The 16,190-nt window shown below is 36.3% G+C and overlaps 1 long non-coding RNA gene across 1 annotated transcript in view; it reads right to left on the bottom strand.

Annotated features, from left to right (window-relative positions):
- The window catches only part of LOC134145565 (uncharacterized), a 31,364-nt gene that overhangs the window by 12,744 nt on the left and 2,430 nt on the right, over positions 1 to 16,190 (bottom strand). The window lies entirely within an intron of this gene.

Raw genomic sequence — 16,190 nt, 5'->3', positions numbered from 1 at the left:
AATAGTTGGCGCCTAATAAACAGGGAAAGAAACTTTATAATTGCCTGGAAAATGGAAATTAATTACTAATCACTCAGGTGCACCTTGCACAGGTGCAGGGACTGCAGAGAAAGTGGGATCATAACCCAGATCTGGGATCGTGCCCCCTTTTGCAAGTGGCCATGACAGGATTTGTGAGCCCCATGGGTGCTGCAGCCCGTCCTCCTGCAGCCACAGTTGTCTCCCAGATGGACCCCAGGCAACCCACCTCAAGGATACAGATGCGCTCCCCTCATGTCCTGCCAAGCAGGTAGTAAAGTCTGAAGAACCGTTTTTCATTTCAGGTAAAACAAAGGGGAACAGTCCATTGAATGGGGTACTCGACTGTTAGGAAATCATCAGTAAGGACCAGGAATATACCCTATCAGATTCAAACGGATTTGCGTTGTTGTGCAAACTCTTAGTCACATGTGAAGTAGCCCAGACCAGCTAACCAACAGCACAAACACAGGATAGGGAGCAAATGGCTAGGTAGTAATTTTGCAGAAACAAATGAGATAGATAGCCATGTCATGCTATAGCAGAAAAGGGGTGGGGGGGAAGTATTCTAGGATATATAAAAGGAGTACTGCCTGTGAGATATATGAAAGAATTCTTACAACCTACAGATATAGTCATCACTGAAAAAGCATCAACAAGAGTCCAGTTTTGGGCACCTCATTTTAATAAAGATATGGACAAATAGAAGAGAGGTCAGAAGATGATAGTGAGGAAGATCAGAGACCATGAAATCATGGTCTGCGAGGGGATGCCGGTGGAAAAGCTAGAAAGGGGGGCTAGAAAAGACAGAAGTGCATAGCTAAAGATGTACAAACTGTTGAGATTACAAAATGAACCATCTCATCTCCTTTACAGAGGTGGCTATAACAAGAGGTGAGCAGCTGAAAGAGAGTAAGAAAGTTTCAGGATAGATAGTAGGAAAGATTGCTTTCCTACATGAGGAAAGGTCACCTCAGCGCTACAGGAAGAACTGCAGAACCTCCTTCATGGGCATCTCTGGAAGCTGGCTGGACAAACATGTTGAAGCGACAGGGGAACAACTCACCTCGCCTGACACTTTTTGGGTTGAAATGGACTTCTTTTGCAATCCCTCCTAACTGTATGTTTATATGTCTCCATGGTTGTTAGCCTTGATCCAGGAATCGTTGTATGGAAGGCATGGATGATTACGAAGTGATGATTTTTTTTGTCATTTAAGAAATATCTTCAAAGAATAAAGAAAAAATTCCTATAACATGGAGTTTGGGGATATGTTTTGCTGCCAGGAACAGAAAGGTTTTCTGAGTTTGCTACAGGTGCCATAACTTCTTGGCTTCTTCTATGTTAGCTATTGAGCTTAAGAAAAAGATTTCAAGACTTTGGTCCTGGGGGATTGTTTATTAATGAGAAAAAAGGTATTCTGAATTAGAGTTCAAACAATATATTTGACAATTTTTTGTTTTAGATATTTCTTCTACTCGAAAAGAAAATCATTTCCTATTAACAATTTAAATTCCATATTGCATCCGTACATCTTGGATATATCTACAAGGTGTATCAAGAAATATGAATGTACATGTCATGACCAGTGTTAGCTAATATTTATGATTTGTTGTTGATTAATATTTATAACTATCTTATAAAGTATAATTTTAACCCAGAATAATGCAAGCCATGATTTATCTGTAGGATATGGGAGATCGCTTGTCTTCATGAATAATATCCAAAATCCCAAACAGCTGTAAGAAAATTTGGTAAATGTAAGGTTGTTTCTAGAAAAGAGCCAGCCCTTGTCCCTGGAAATCTATTTATGAAAACACAGGGGTGAGCTGGAAATTTCACACACCGGCTGTAAGTAAAAAGTTTAAACTGGAAGGAGGTCTGAGTTATCGCTACATTCATATGCATATGACGGCAAAATATTTTCAAGCATTCAAACAAGTTGTAAAACACGTTCCTTTTGATTTCTGTATTTAAGTTCAATGAATATATGTACATGTGAAAGCTCTTTCAAATGAATATTTGAATGTTTCCTCCAATAATTTCTTACCTCTTTGCTCAGAGGAAATTACAACAAATATCAGTGCATTTTAAAATCACTGTTTATGAACAATTCAAAAGCAGAAATAGTCCAGTTTTGAATGACAAGTTGTTTGCTAAGAGAAAGTCACTGAAGTTCAGTGATTTCTGTAGTTTTGTAGTCACTGTGTTTATCAATATCCCTGTACTTTCTTGAGTGCTGCTAATTGCAAACTAATGATGTATTTCAGAAAGACCGCTGAGACGGAACATAAAAATCAATCTTCTAAAAGTTGCTTAAATACATACCATTTTAATATTAATATTTGTGTTATAGCACCTAGAGACCTGAACTGACCAAGAGGTCATATTTTCTTGTTAGTAGACAAATACTTTGTAATAGAGACTTCAGGTCAAAGAGTCAAAGCTTTTACAATCTTAAAAGTCCTATTGTTTCAATGTTTCAGACATCAGAAATATGTTTTCTGGCATATAAATCTACCCTTCTTGATATTTAGAAATACTCCAAGTACATTAGAAACCTATAAATGATATTATTAGCAAAGAGGAACATTGCCAAGAAACTGGTGTGTTCTATTTGGCACCAGCAGTTCCCAGTACTCTTCCTACTCTGAATATCCTTCATGTTTATAGCAGTAAAATAAAACTTGGCAGGAACAAATGCAAAGCAATATATTACATGCTATTTCTCAAATATCCCTACATGAAGAATGTCAGGCTTATTCTATTCCAAGGAAAGATAAAGTATTAAATACAGGAATGAAATTAGAGAACTGTCTGGTTATTTTTCCCGTAACATTTTATGCATGTGTGATTTCACAGTAGCTTAAATTTTCTAACCCATGTCTTGACTTACATACTTGTATCTAGATATGTGGTCTCATTTCAGAAGTGCTGAATTCCCGCATCTCCCACTGAGCAAGCACAGTTGAGCTGATACACAAAATTGACCTATTTACTTACAGTCAAATCTAATATTCACTGAAATTAGGGGGAAAAAAAAAACTTGTGTGAAGTCAGGTGAAGGACTTTGCTTGATTCTTTGGCTTTAGGCACCCACTAAAATAAAATTTTGTCTAAAGAACCTTTAAAATGTCCAAAAGGAATTTAGTAGAAAAGTTTCACTTTGAGGGGAAAATGTTTTTTTTCTGAACATTGACACTTTTTCTAGAAAATATGTTTCTAAGTCTTTTCTACTTGTTAGTAGTTGAGAAAGAACAATGACAATATGTATATATATATTACAATATTTCTTATTCAGAATAGTATGCAGAATTTTCCTTCCAAACTATCTAGGAGAAACATTTGCATTTGCAATGTTTTATCATGAAGCAAAAGAGTAATAGCTGGAAGATAATGAAAATGCCTTTTAATAAATGAACTATGATTGTACAATATTGTTATTCAAACTACTTTCATATCTCAGCCTATTAATTCAGGCAGTTTTCTCATGGCCTCATTATATAATCTATTTATACTGTGACTGCCTGGACTGCGAGCTATATTTGTTTTACTTTTACATTGTACTGGGAAGCATTCATTGCCCTCTTTTAAACAAGCATTTAGAACTTGCCACTTTCTGTGAAAAAAAAAGGAGTTTTCTCTTAAATTATAGGCAAAGCTGGCTGAATTTCTAGGAAAAAAACCCTCACTTAACTGAATGACTTGTCCCACAGGGCAACATTACTTACTGAGTAAAGCGTTTTGTTAAATAATGCAATAATGTTTGAACAACAAACCTTATTAAAAAACAAAATGAAATAAAATAAAACAGGTGTAGTTCACAGATTTGCCCACTAATTCATTGCCTCTGGCAACTAATTTATAAGTACTCTTCTGCCTTGTGCTTCCTTCTGGGCCCACTATCCAAACTTTCTGACTTCCTTGTGAAAATCTTTACACTTCTGCCCTTATCCTACTCCATATAATCTTAGAAATACACCAGGGCAGCCCAGCTGAAATATGCAGCTTAAGCCCAGTCGTGCACTGTCAATTTAGCAGCCAGATTTCTTGTGCCAGAGCCGAAACGCTTTCAATGGCCTTTTTTGAATATATAAGCTTAAAAGGAGTTTTGCTGAGAATTATGTCATTCCAGTGTTCAATCCACCTATAACTTGGAAATAAAAGAGCCCCCTTTTTTAAATTAAGAAGCTTTGAACATAAAATTTTCCTTGCAACAATATAGATTCCTTTTTCTAGAGAGACTGAAGAAATTTCTTAGCATGAGAGAAAAATACAAAGAAGTATAGCCCCGTGGGAGTGTTCAAGTGTACATATTTCTTAAGTCTGGTTTGTGAATAATGGGAAAAGATGTCAGAAAAATATATGTGCTAGGAGAAGAAAACTTTAAGCAATGCAGTCTGGCAAGCAAAAGATGTAGCTTGAATTCTAATCTTTCTCCATCTAGCACTCTTATGCCTTGTTTTTCTTTCTTACTTTATTTTTCTCCTTTAATTTACTTAGTGGTTGTAATTATTTGCATTTAGTCATATATAAGTGGCATATTTTTCCATAGAAGATGCTCACTCACAACTATCATTCATTATCTATAGTATTATGTTCTAGAGCATAAACTCTTTAGGTACCCAAAGAATACACACTTTTGCATACTAGAATATCTCCCATTTAGTAGCCTTTAATAGAGAAAACAATGAATTTAACTACTTTGCCCTTTCCATACCTACCCTTCAATAATGGCTTTCAAAGGGAAAAATCTGGATTGCAAATACCAACTTCAGTGCCAGAAAAAAGCCTAGTGTGTCTGTACAACCCTATAGCTCCTGCTGAACTGCAGTTTTAAAGTGGTGATTCTTTTGTGCCCACAAATCATTTCACTCTGCATTTCAGTGTTAATATGTTCCCTCAATAACTGGTTCACATGAAATAGGTGGCTATAAAATTTGCATCCATATTTTTATTGTACTAATAAAGAGGGAAGCTCAGGCTCTGCTGCACTGAAAATTTACTCCATAATTTCTTAATTCAGACACGCGTGAAAAGAGGATTTTGGATCAAACAAGACAAGCCATGGGATTTCTCTGAAATAACACATACTTCAAATTATCAAATATTTACAATCTACAAGAGTGCCAAAAATAAATCAAGCAAATTTAGATGACTGTTGTAAACTCAGTTATATTAGATTGAACATAGCTCATATTAAATTTTAATCACTAATATTTACACCAGAGAAACCAAAGAAATCCCAGTTTGTAATTTCTCAAGGGGTACAATATTTTTACTGAGTATAGCACTGCTACCTTTTGCAGTAGCTCAGAAAGATCTGTTATTCCAAATATTTGAGGTATATGTTTATTTTCATTTATTCTCTATTAAATGTAGAAAGTGTCCTGGAATAAACATTTGGATTATACACATATTTTTGCTGTTTATCTCTTTCTCTGCCCCTAGAGTGCAATGGAGTTTGGCTCCCATCTGATCAGGGCTGCTTTTTGCTGGGTGCTCTTTGCATAAGCTGATGTGCTCTCACTCTCTAGACAACAAACTAGATAAAAGAAACTGAAATAAAATATTACTATCCCTAGTTTTCAGAGTTTCCAAGGCTTTGGCACTGATATTCTCTGCCAAATCTGAAGAGGGTGTTTACACATTAGCCTTTCTGAAGCTGAACTCAAATCTAATGATTAAGGTAATCCTGAAGTCTATAGAAAAGCCAGAAATTCGACCCAGATGCTTTTTACACTCTTTTAACCAAAAGATGATCTGTTCATTCTCCGTTCTTACTTCAGAAAGTGTAGTTACCTTTGTGTATTTTCAGAAAGGCTTTTCAGAAAGGAAAGGTTTCCTTTTGATTTGTGAAGTATTTTGTTGGATTCTGAAGTAGGAGAATTATTCACTGGGCCCAGATCTTGTTTCAGTACTGTAAGTCAGCTAGTTAAAGACTGTGAGAGAAGACCAGAAGTCAAAAATAATCCATATCACAACTCTTTAAAATGTGATTATAAATCCAGTAAGCTGTATAGATCCTCAGTAGATCTCAGGAATACTTTTCGTAGAAAGTATCGTCAGAAAGGAGAAACCAAGGAACAGGATACGATTAGGTCACCTGAGATAGATAACCTGCAATTTTTACATGGCGGCTAATTTAGTGCTTTTATATTGGATGCTCAAATGCAGGTTTGTTGCTTTTCATATATTTTGAAGATATGTGAGAGAACATAACACACTGAGAAAAGCTCACTCAAAAGAGGGTTAATCCTTTATCTCCAAAATGAGATTTTTCCTTTTGATTTTGTTAGGTTAAAAATAAGAAGAAATTTAATCATTTTTGGGGGAAAGATAATTAGACCAAGCATGAATACGTTTGAAAATCCCTTGCTGTCAATAAGTGCCTCTACATAATTAAAAGCCTGGTGTTGAAGTATAAGACTTCGTAATGTAGTAGATGAGGCATAGAAGATGCTCTATCCACTATTCTGCCCTCCTGTGAAACTCACACAAAGTTCTGGATATCCTATTTTAAGATTAACTCAAGAGAATCTAGGGGAGAATAAATTAATCATAGGAAGACTGAAAAAAAAAGCATAATATGAGAAATGGTTTAGAGGACGTATTTTTTTTAGAAAAGAGAAGCTTGAGGAAGGACATGATAACAGAATCAATATGCAAAAGATTGATATGAAGAAGCCAATGATCAACTGTCCCACTAGAAGCAGAAGCAAAAGTAATTGGTTTAATTTGAATCAAAGACTCAGACACTGGGAAAGCTTTAATAACCCCAAGGAGAGTTAAGTAACAGGACCCAGCTGCTGGGGAGCAGGGCACTACTGCGATAGCCTTGGTTCAGGGAAGAGCAACAGCCACGGAGAGAGAACAAACATCTCCCAGAGGTGCTTTGCTGGATCCTGGATCCCATAGCAGGAAGGAGGACTGGATGATCTCTTATGGTCCTTCTCCCATATTGCTATTTTTCATGTGACTTACGTGCTGCATGTCGTCATGAGCCTGCAGTGGCATATCAGTGCTGTTAAAATGGGTGCCAGACCTTTACTTCGTAGATACAATATGCAGTTTATATGCTATAAAATGCCGTGGGTCATCAACTCAAAAGCAAATCAGTGTAAAAACAGTGTTTGTCACACTTGTGGCTCCAACTTTTACAAACCAACAAACCATGACATTTGTGTGTCAAAACAATTCTTTGCTTAGATAACATACCTTTTTTTTCCCCCTGGAAATTAATGAACACTAAATGAACACTGAAGGAGATTACTCCATTATGCTTGGCAGCTCCATAAACACTATGTCATATTTATTGTAATATGCAGCTAGTTTATGAGTGATGTACATTTAAACAAAGAAGATGTAGGACACCAGGTTACAGTCACATATTGAAAAAACTTATTGAGTTAAATAGGAATAAAATAAATATATCTTTATAGAAATAATCCAAAAATCAGAAGAACAAAATAAATAGAGATTCTTTTAGCAAAAGTTTTGTATAGATAGAACTCCATAGCAGTAATATAATTTTTCACTTGATTTTGTTGGCTGTTTTAGAAATAGTGCACAAAAACAATTTCTTCCTTGTTAATTTCTTAAACTCTTCTATAAACACATATGCTCAATTCAGAAGAACAAATTTCCGGTCTGGTAACTTTTTCCATTTGTCAAAGATCTGAATGAATATAAAGGTAAGCAAAATGATATTCTGATAAAATAATTTAACACAAAAGCTTCTAAATAAAAATTACATGTGGATATAAAGCCATTGCTCATAGGCAACGTGTCCAGTTAAATGGACTGGTAATGTTAGGTACACCATTCTCCAAGACTGAAGAGATTGAAAGAATCAAGAAATTCATGCAGAGCTTTTTGTGCCTTATGTAATCATGGGTTGATTCATCTTGGACTACCTCTTGGATTTTGGAAGAATTAATTAGAAAACACAAAAATTTGGTAAATAGTAGATCTGCTTGAAAATCAAGCTTTTACTCTTAGCGTAAAAGACGTGGGAGATCTGGGCAAAGGGCACACTGCAGGTCAGCGATAGGTAGAGCTCTTGCATATGTCACGTCAGCCACTTGTGCTCACAAGCTTTGCACAAATAGAGTGAAACTGGAAAAAGGAGGGGTAAAGTATCCAAGAGGTCTAGAAATGTCATATTTGATTAAGTCACATTCCACACTAATTTGCTGTATAATTGCTGAATGCCTTCACTCAAGAGTTTATAGTCATAGGAATCATAAGGTTAACACAATATTTCATAGAGTCCTACTTAGCAGCTACCAAATGGCTTATCCTTGGTATCAGATAGTGATTCCTACTTCTTTTAAAATACAAAAGGGTAAATCCCTTTGTTGACATCACTTTTTAACTGAGTAAGATAAAAATATGTATTTACATGTTTGTTTCAGTGAAAGACAAAATTCACAGCTTTTTCAGAAGAGGCCAAGCAATTCTCAGATTGGTGTAGAAAACAAATTCAAGCTACAATAACTATTGTATAAATTTTCATTATAAAACAGTAATTTGACACTGTTTTTCCTTGATGAAAGCTATGTAAGATTATTTTTTAAAGGTTCAGATGTGAAATATAAGAATGTGAATTTTCATCTTTTATAGACCCTGATCTTTAATTATAAACAGAAGGTCATATTGTGGTTTCATTTTTTAAAAATAAAATATCCTGAGATATAATCTCATAAGAGAAGCCATAAAAAAATATTCTCAGACAGGTTGAACCTTCCTTCTAGGTTTAAAAGAATATTTTTAACAAGTACAAAAACATTTTGCTTTCTCCGGCATATCTGGCAATAACATTTCATACATTTTGTAGCCCTTTAGTGCCACTAATTTTGTTCTCCTTTAATCCAAAACATACCATAAAGTATTTTCCATTTACTATTAAAAATGGAACTATATGAAGAAGCTGCTTGCTTTTGAAAATACCACCAACCTGACTCAATGAACAGAAAATCTGAGAGAACTGAAAGGGACATCAGTGGCACAATGCATGGGGCACAGACCCCATTCAGCCTCCACTTAGGCATGTTCATGGGTTTAAGGGTATAAAGCAGTCCCAGTGACTTCAGACCTTCAATGTTTAACACTTCAAGAACATGGAAGAAAATAAATATTTATTAAAGTAATCTTAATCCTAGTTGAGAATTTACCACTGCATGCCTGCTGTGATCCAGCATCCAGAGGTTTATTCTGTTGGAGAATGCAATATCTCTGGGACCTTCAACGAGAGGTGAGTAAGCAAAATGGACCCCTTGGTAAACCATAGAGATTTTTATCCTGGAAGTGCATTTGACAAATAGGTTATGAATATGAGGTAGTCACTTCAAATTATCCTTTAGGATAAAATATAACCTAAACCATAGCCATACCTGAATCCTTAAAAAAATAATGAAGTCACAACATGGAGCTTTTGTGAGATGTGAAAGATTCTACAAAACCTTCTGAATTATTAGAATTTCTTGGCATACTTTTAAGGACTGTTTTGTTTCTCCTTCTCTCTTATCATTTTAAAAATAATTGTTCATTTTCATGATTCAATTCCATCTCCTCTTTTGCCAAATGTTTCTTGTTTTAAATTGACATGAAAATGGCTCTAACTGTTTCGCAGGCTGTGAACCGCTTCTCAGAGAGCTGAATTTCCTAATTGTGACCAAAAGAAAAGTACTTCCTCTTAAAGAGATGATTCAAGCAATTTGGAGGAGAGACAGAGTTCAGGAACACAGTGGAAGAACTTCAACAATATGACAAATTACTGCTCCAAACTCTCCAAGTCTCAAGATCCAACTTGAAGTGGTTTTGGTTTTATAAATGAGGAATAGTTCTTGAATAGATTTTTGCTTGCAAGCATATATGTGGCTTCTTCAGGTGCAAACTTTCCATCTCATAAAAAAAGAAAAAAAAAAACCTAAAAAGTTGGTAAATTCATTTAAAAAAATCCTATTTCATTTTTACATGTGAGGGAAAATAACTTTATCCTTAAATTTAGCTTGTAAATTCAAAAAAGTTCAGTTCACTGAGACTATCAAAAGTGATTTGACATTAGCTGTCTGTTTTTGGGGGGTATCCATTTTCCAGTGCCTTATGGAATATTTGATATTCAAAAACTGTGCTTTGAAAGTCTCTTTAAAAATCAGATATATTAGAGAGATTGTGGGTAAATGTTTGTTTGTCACTTTTCCAGTTGTTGACTTAGATCTCTAAGGAATGCTTGTTCCTGTTATATTATGATAGATTAAGATGAGTCAAGAGATTCAGTGGCCAGATTTTGAAATGAAATGAAATCCCCAGATGCTGCAATTTCAATACAATGATGTGATTTAAAGCCATGAAGCTGTCTCCCAACATGTTCATAAATCTATTACATACGCAGATCTAGAAAAAATAACCAGCCAAATAAATACAAATCAAGCATATTTATAGTCAAAGTAAAATTTTATTTTCCTTCAATTGATACAGAATGTGTATGTATGCCATCCTCTGAATTAAAATGTAACTGATCTTGGGAGAGTAGGTTGCTCCAGGAAAAGAGGAATGTAAGAAAAAGAGGAGTAACTGAAAAGCATGTTGTAAAGAAGGAAATAAAACAAAGAATGCAGAAAAAGAATAATCTTCTATGTTTATGATTATTAGTAGGGTAAATCTTCCACTGTAATCCAATAACCCAGTGAAGTGCAATCACATTAAAAGTTCTTATAGGTAGAATTAGACTCTACTTTGTTTAGAAAAATTCCTTCTCCATTACCTCAGTACGATCTTTGTTCACGTGAACTATGGAAAATTGCTGTTGAGGAACATCAGTGCAATTACTAGATTTGGGCAATCCTTTCAAGGGCTTATTTATATGAGAAAAAACATATGAGTAAAAGTAGAAACTATTTAAAACAGAAAATCAGTCCAAAAAAAAAAGTGTCTCATCTATCCATTCTTGTGTTCAAGGCATCAGTTAATGGCAAGGTAAAGTGAATGTCTCTGCTAATACTTGCTGAAATGCAAGGGACATTTTGAAGCCTGGTACCTGGACTATATCTTTGTCATTCTCTGAATTTAACTTTGAAATATTTTATGTTTGGTGATCCTAATTACAAGTGATCTTAGAAATGGAAGAAATATGATTCTACACTGACAGAAAAAGATTTAAAAAATCTTCACATTTCTTTTTTTTTTTTATTCTGAGACATGCTAGTTTTATTTCACCTTTCTTGAAGAGACTTATGTTCTAGCTTTCTATGTCTTAAAACAAGGTACAATTAGTATAACTTGTATGATGTTGTCATGATCACCTCTCTGCTCTGAACGCTAGATAAGCTCAGTGCTATCAGGATTCTGCTCCCACATCATCTTTTTCTTTAGTATGTCTTTAAATTATCTCAGATACATGTACGTACTTGAAAGGTTCAAGAGCTACTAAAAAATAATTGTTTTTATTTGAACCCCACAGGACACCCACTGTTTGAACAGAACTGGAGCTCATGTACTCATCAGTATCTATTTTAAGATTCTCAACAGTTATGCACTAAAGTGAGATCAATCAACCCAAACAAAAACAGTAACTTTTATGATGCCATTACTTATATTTTTAAAGTGACTGTATCATACGTTTCTTAGCAGAGCTGAGGTTAGAAATTTTTTATTTCCTCAGCAGACTGCCAACATACAAAAATGAGCATTTTAATATAGACACACAGACACAAATCATACTATAAATGTCCTTTTTTTTTGGTCTTGCATTCTTTATTCAGGACTTTCCTCAGTAATGCAGTCATTTTTTCCCTCTGAAAAAGTTAGCTCTCTGTGATGACTAAATTGGAAATGAAGGATACGACCTGGCCATTCGCATGTTTTTCATAATCTGGGAATAGGTTCCTGAATGGCACAAGGCTGCACAGGATGTGTCTCATTTTGCATGCAGGTTCATAACCTCTGACTAACAGAGGACATGCAAGGTTTATAGTTCCAACAACTGCATGAACTACTGTGATCCTTTTCTAGGGCATTGTGTAATCCAGCTGGGATGGTGAGAGTTGTCCAGAGAATGATCTAAGGGCCATCAATATGAGAACTAAAGTTTGGATTTTTTCATCTGAACCTTGAAAATGATTGGAGTCAAACACAAGATACTGGAAAACAAAAAGAGAGGTCAAAATTTCATGAAAACAGATGCTTACTTGAAATTTCATCTCCTCTTATCTTAATCCTCTCTTGGATTCTCCAATCATCCCTCCTTTTTTGCTTTTTTTGCTCTTGGTCCTCAATGCCAGAGTGGCTTTCTTTTCTGGGAAGGTGTTCTCAAGACTGTCTGTTCCATTGGGGTTTGTAGCCTTGGGTTCCTACAGGCCCTTCAGTGCGGGCAATCTGCCAGCATGCTATTTCTTTCATATGTAGAAATTTTCCTAAGGGTAGGAGACAGCTAAGGTGTTAGGCAGGAACAATGTGCAATTCCAGCTGAAACACAATAAATGGAGTACCTGAGTACGGATACAAAGGTGTATCAGTGTATATAGAAGTATATATACTTTCGCATATGTTTTCTTCACTATCATTTAGTCAAGATTAAGTTCTGGGGTCTTTGGTTCCGTGATTACTTCTATTTATTCTCTCACTCTGTACTTCTAGGATGGCTGGTGACTGGAGTCATCATAAAAAGTCCTCTTTTATGGAGGATTCATAAAAGATCTAACTTCACCTATTCACTGTATTTTTGAGGTAGACAGATAATAGTGATCCTGATAATGTGCTTCTATAGTCTACACTGTGAAAGTGTGAGGAGTAGTTAGGACAGATTTCCTCCTCAGGGGCGGAAGTTAGATTCAGAGCATTCAAAATCATAGTGAGTAGTAAGATTACATCAACATGTGGTTATCTCCTGCAGCTGCTTGATGCAGCTGGACAAAACAAATTGATTCAGGAGAGAGTGCTAAGGACAGTGGAAATGAATGCCAGTGCTGAGTACAGGAACAAACTGACCCTTCCAAAGAAAAGAGCCCAAGGTGAAGGACGTCATCATATGAGGGATACTTCAACTGAGCGGTTGAGGACAGGTTGAATTTATTTCCTACAGTGACCTGCACATCCCACAGGCTTTCTGCAGAAGATGGCAGGGACATGACTCTGTAAGGGGTGACCTACAAAGTACATGGCCTTGTGGCATGGGGAAAAGAGAGAAGGGAAGACAGATAATGGTAGGATTGACTATTCCCCCAAAGAGAGAGCTGTCTCACATAATTTGAGAGAAGTTTGATGCTGTTTGTTTAAACTGTTACAGAAAAGATGCTTCTATGCTTGCAGAAAAATAATACTTTTGACAGCACACATCCAAAATCTGATATATTGGTCCTTTTGATCTTTACAAATGTCAAGAAGTTCAGGACTATCATTTTTAAGGTCACAGAGCATTGAACGAAACTTTGATACTGAAAATATCCTGTAACTAGATTTCTGTCTCTTTAGCTACCTTGTCAGGCTCTGCCTGGGTCAATATTTACCTGGGTCAATATTTACCAAGCTTGGGTAAATATTTACCCACATTGCTAGTATAGGAACCCCATTGCTATGGTAAAGAACAGTTTCCTACAGGTGCTTGGAAAAAATCATTAAACATAGAAAGAGCAGGAGAAATGGCCAGTGATATGTTGGAGAACATAGGGAACGTTGTTGTCCTCAGGAGCTCGTAAAGCCCAGGCATCAGATATAGCGATGGTGGCAGTGCAGAGGACCCCTGAGAGGCAGCTAAACATGGGATCTTCTTTCATTCCTTCCTGCTGGAGAGGGGCACTTACCTAGCTAATTAATGAGGACTTTGAGGCAGATCTGCCTGCCTCTCTTCCTTGCCACAAACACCACAAAAATTGCTCTATGGGCTTCACTCGTCAAAGCTGGGGTCTATGAGAACGTAGCAACGTAGCCCAAGACAACAGACCTTTTTAAGGAGGGCAAACTTTAAACAGGAATGAATCCGAATTTCTGGGCATGTTCTTGCAGGACAGACCTTTTCCTGCTGCCATGGTGTTACTCCAGACTACAATGAACACTGCACTTCTTTCCCAGGCTCCCCAAAATTCCCACTTGAGAGTGGATTCCCATTTTTCTGAGGAACCTTGCAACCCACACCTGCAGTGCTGAGGGCCTGCTGACTGTGCCTCTCTCTCAATCCCCAGCCCCACACACCAGAAACCATTCCCCTGAGCGTATCCTGTTCCTTATGAGGCCATTGCTTTTCTCCTTCCTGCAAAAGCTGCCAGTGGGCCTGGGCACAGCAGCCCATGTGAGACGAGAACGCAGGCTTCCTCTCTTCTCTCCAAGGGCAGTGGAAGCCCTTGGAAGTAACCCACTGCCCTTTGGAAGGCCCACAAAGTAAGCTATTAGCAAACGAAGCAGATGCTATCCATCAAAATATAATAAAAATACTGTTATATAAATAATATTAACATGTAGTTGCCTGTAACTTTTTGGGAATCAGTAACTGGAGCAGCATGTAGCCCTACAGGTTTTTTAAGATAGACTAATGAAATCTTACAGAAATCAACTATTCTAATCACAATGTTTTTGTTCTGAATAAGCTGTAGTTCAAGTAGATCAGATTGAGAAGGACATCAATCATAATCATTGACATTAAAATGACATAGTGACTTTTATGTTTTTTGTAAAAGTGTTTATCTTCTAAGTTACATAGGAAGAGAGGTAAGGAATTACTAGTACCACAAAGGATCCCATATTCTCACTTGAGCATACAAATTACCCAAAGAATAGTGTGCGCACACACTTAGTAGGGTATTACACCACTATTCAATCTCCCAGGTCTCCTCTCCTCTGTTCCTTAATCCTCCACATATTATATTTTTCATTTCAGGAAATGCTGGACATCTAGTATATACCTATTCATTTCTGGGTTTTGATAGAGAGAGGAGGCCAGTGTTAGTCTTCTCTTAAAGGGAGCAAAATCTTTCCCCTTCTGACTTTTTGGATGGCTATTTTTAAGAAAAAAAAGGAGGGAAAATCCCCCTCTCCCTGCACCAGTTCCTCTTCAGGAAGACCTGCAGCCCTTCAATCCATCATCCACCTGTTCCCACCTTGATATTTATTTTTTGCAGGTATTTTGGGTCTCCATAATCCTGAAGACAGAAAGAAGGAGATATAGCTGTCCATTCCCTCCCTTGTCTTCAGATAAAGAGATGATTCAGCTATTAAATTATAACACCTCTAGACTCCTTAACAGATATCGGAACAAATGCATTGGGATTTTACTGGGAAAGGATATGAATAGATTTTGTGAACCAAACTGACAACAAGCTTACCCTGACCTGTTCCTCATCAAAATCTTGCTTTGAAATGTTTTTTAAACAGCAAATGCAGCTGGTGACCAAGGTTCAAATAACTGACATTACTAAGACACAGCCAAGATTTCAGCAAGCCTCATGGCGACACTTCTAGACAAAGATAAGGCTTTGTTGTAAGCATGAAAGCTTGGAACACAACTAACCATATGTAGAAAAATGTCACAATAAAAATCATTAGCAGTCTTGAATCTAGTGGAGAGGAAGAGGAAAGAAGTTAGCTCAAGAAGTAGGGAGGAATAAATGATCCTTACTTTTACAGTGAGATATATAAAGAAGCTATAATATAAAATCTCTGATTGCATCTCTGTGCTACACTGACCAGAACTAGCAGTCAGTTATTCTACCATGTTTGCTTCCACCAAAGAAAAGAAATTATAATGTCTTTTCTTAAAATCAAATTAACAAAATTGCTACAATTTCAAGAGTTTATAATGCTTCTAAAAATTCAGACTTCTTTTCAACAACCTTTCACATTTTACAGGCTTTAATTTCAGATTTGCACCTGGTCCTAGCCTAGGGGCAGAAATAAAAGGGTACAAGTCAAAACACAGAGACACAAGCCTCCAGTATTTAGACAGGACATCCAACAGCACAGGGAAGCTACACATGTTCACACTGTGTTTGGGTTACTAAATAAATAGTAATTATTGTATTTGGTGTCCTTTGAGCTTGCTGGACTTTTAAAATTGTGCAGGAATAGAGAAACTGCATTTTAGCTTCTATTGATATTTGCCTCAAAATAGAGATTATCAAAATAAAATATAAATATAAACAATGAGCCACATAAGTTATTCCATGCATGCTTTATAAAAG

The sequence above is a fragment of the Rhea pennata genome, chromosome 1 (genome assembly GCF_028389875.1).
Source record: "Rhea pennata isolate bPtePen1 chromosome 1, bPtePen1.pri, whole genome shotgun sequence".
In the NCBI taxonomy this organism is placed as follows: Eukaryota; Metazoa; Chordata; class Aves; order Rheiformes; family Rheidae; genus Rhea; species Rhea pennata.
Note: the sequence above shows the minus strand (reverse complement) of the source record. Positions and strands in the feature narration are given on the sequence as shown.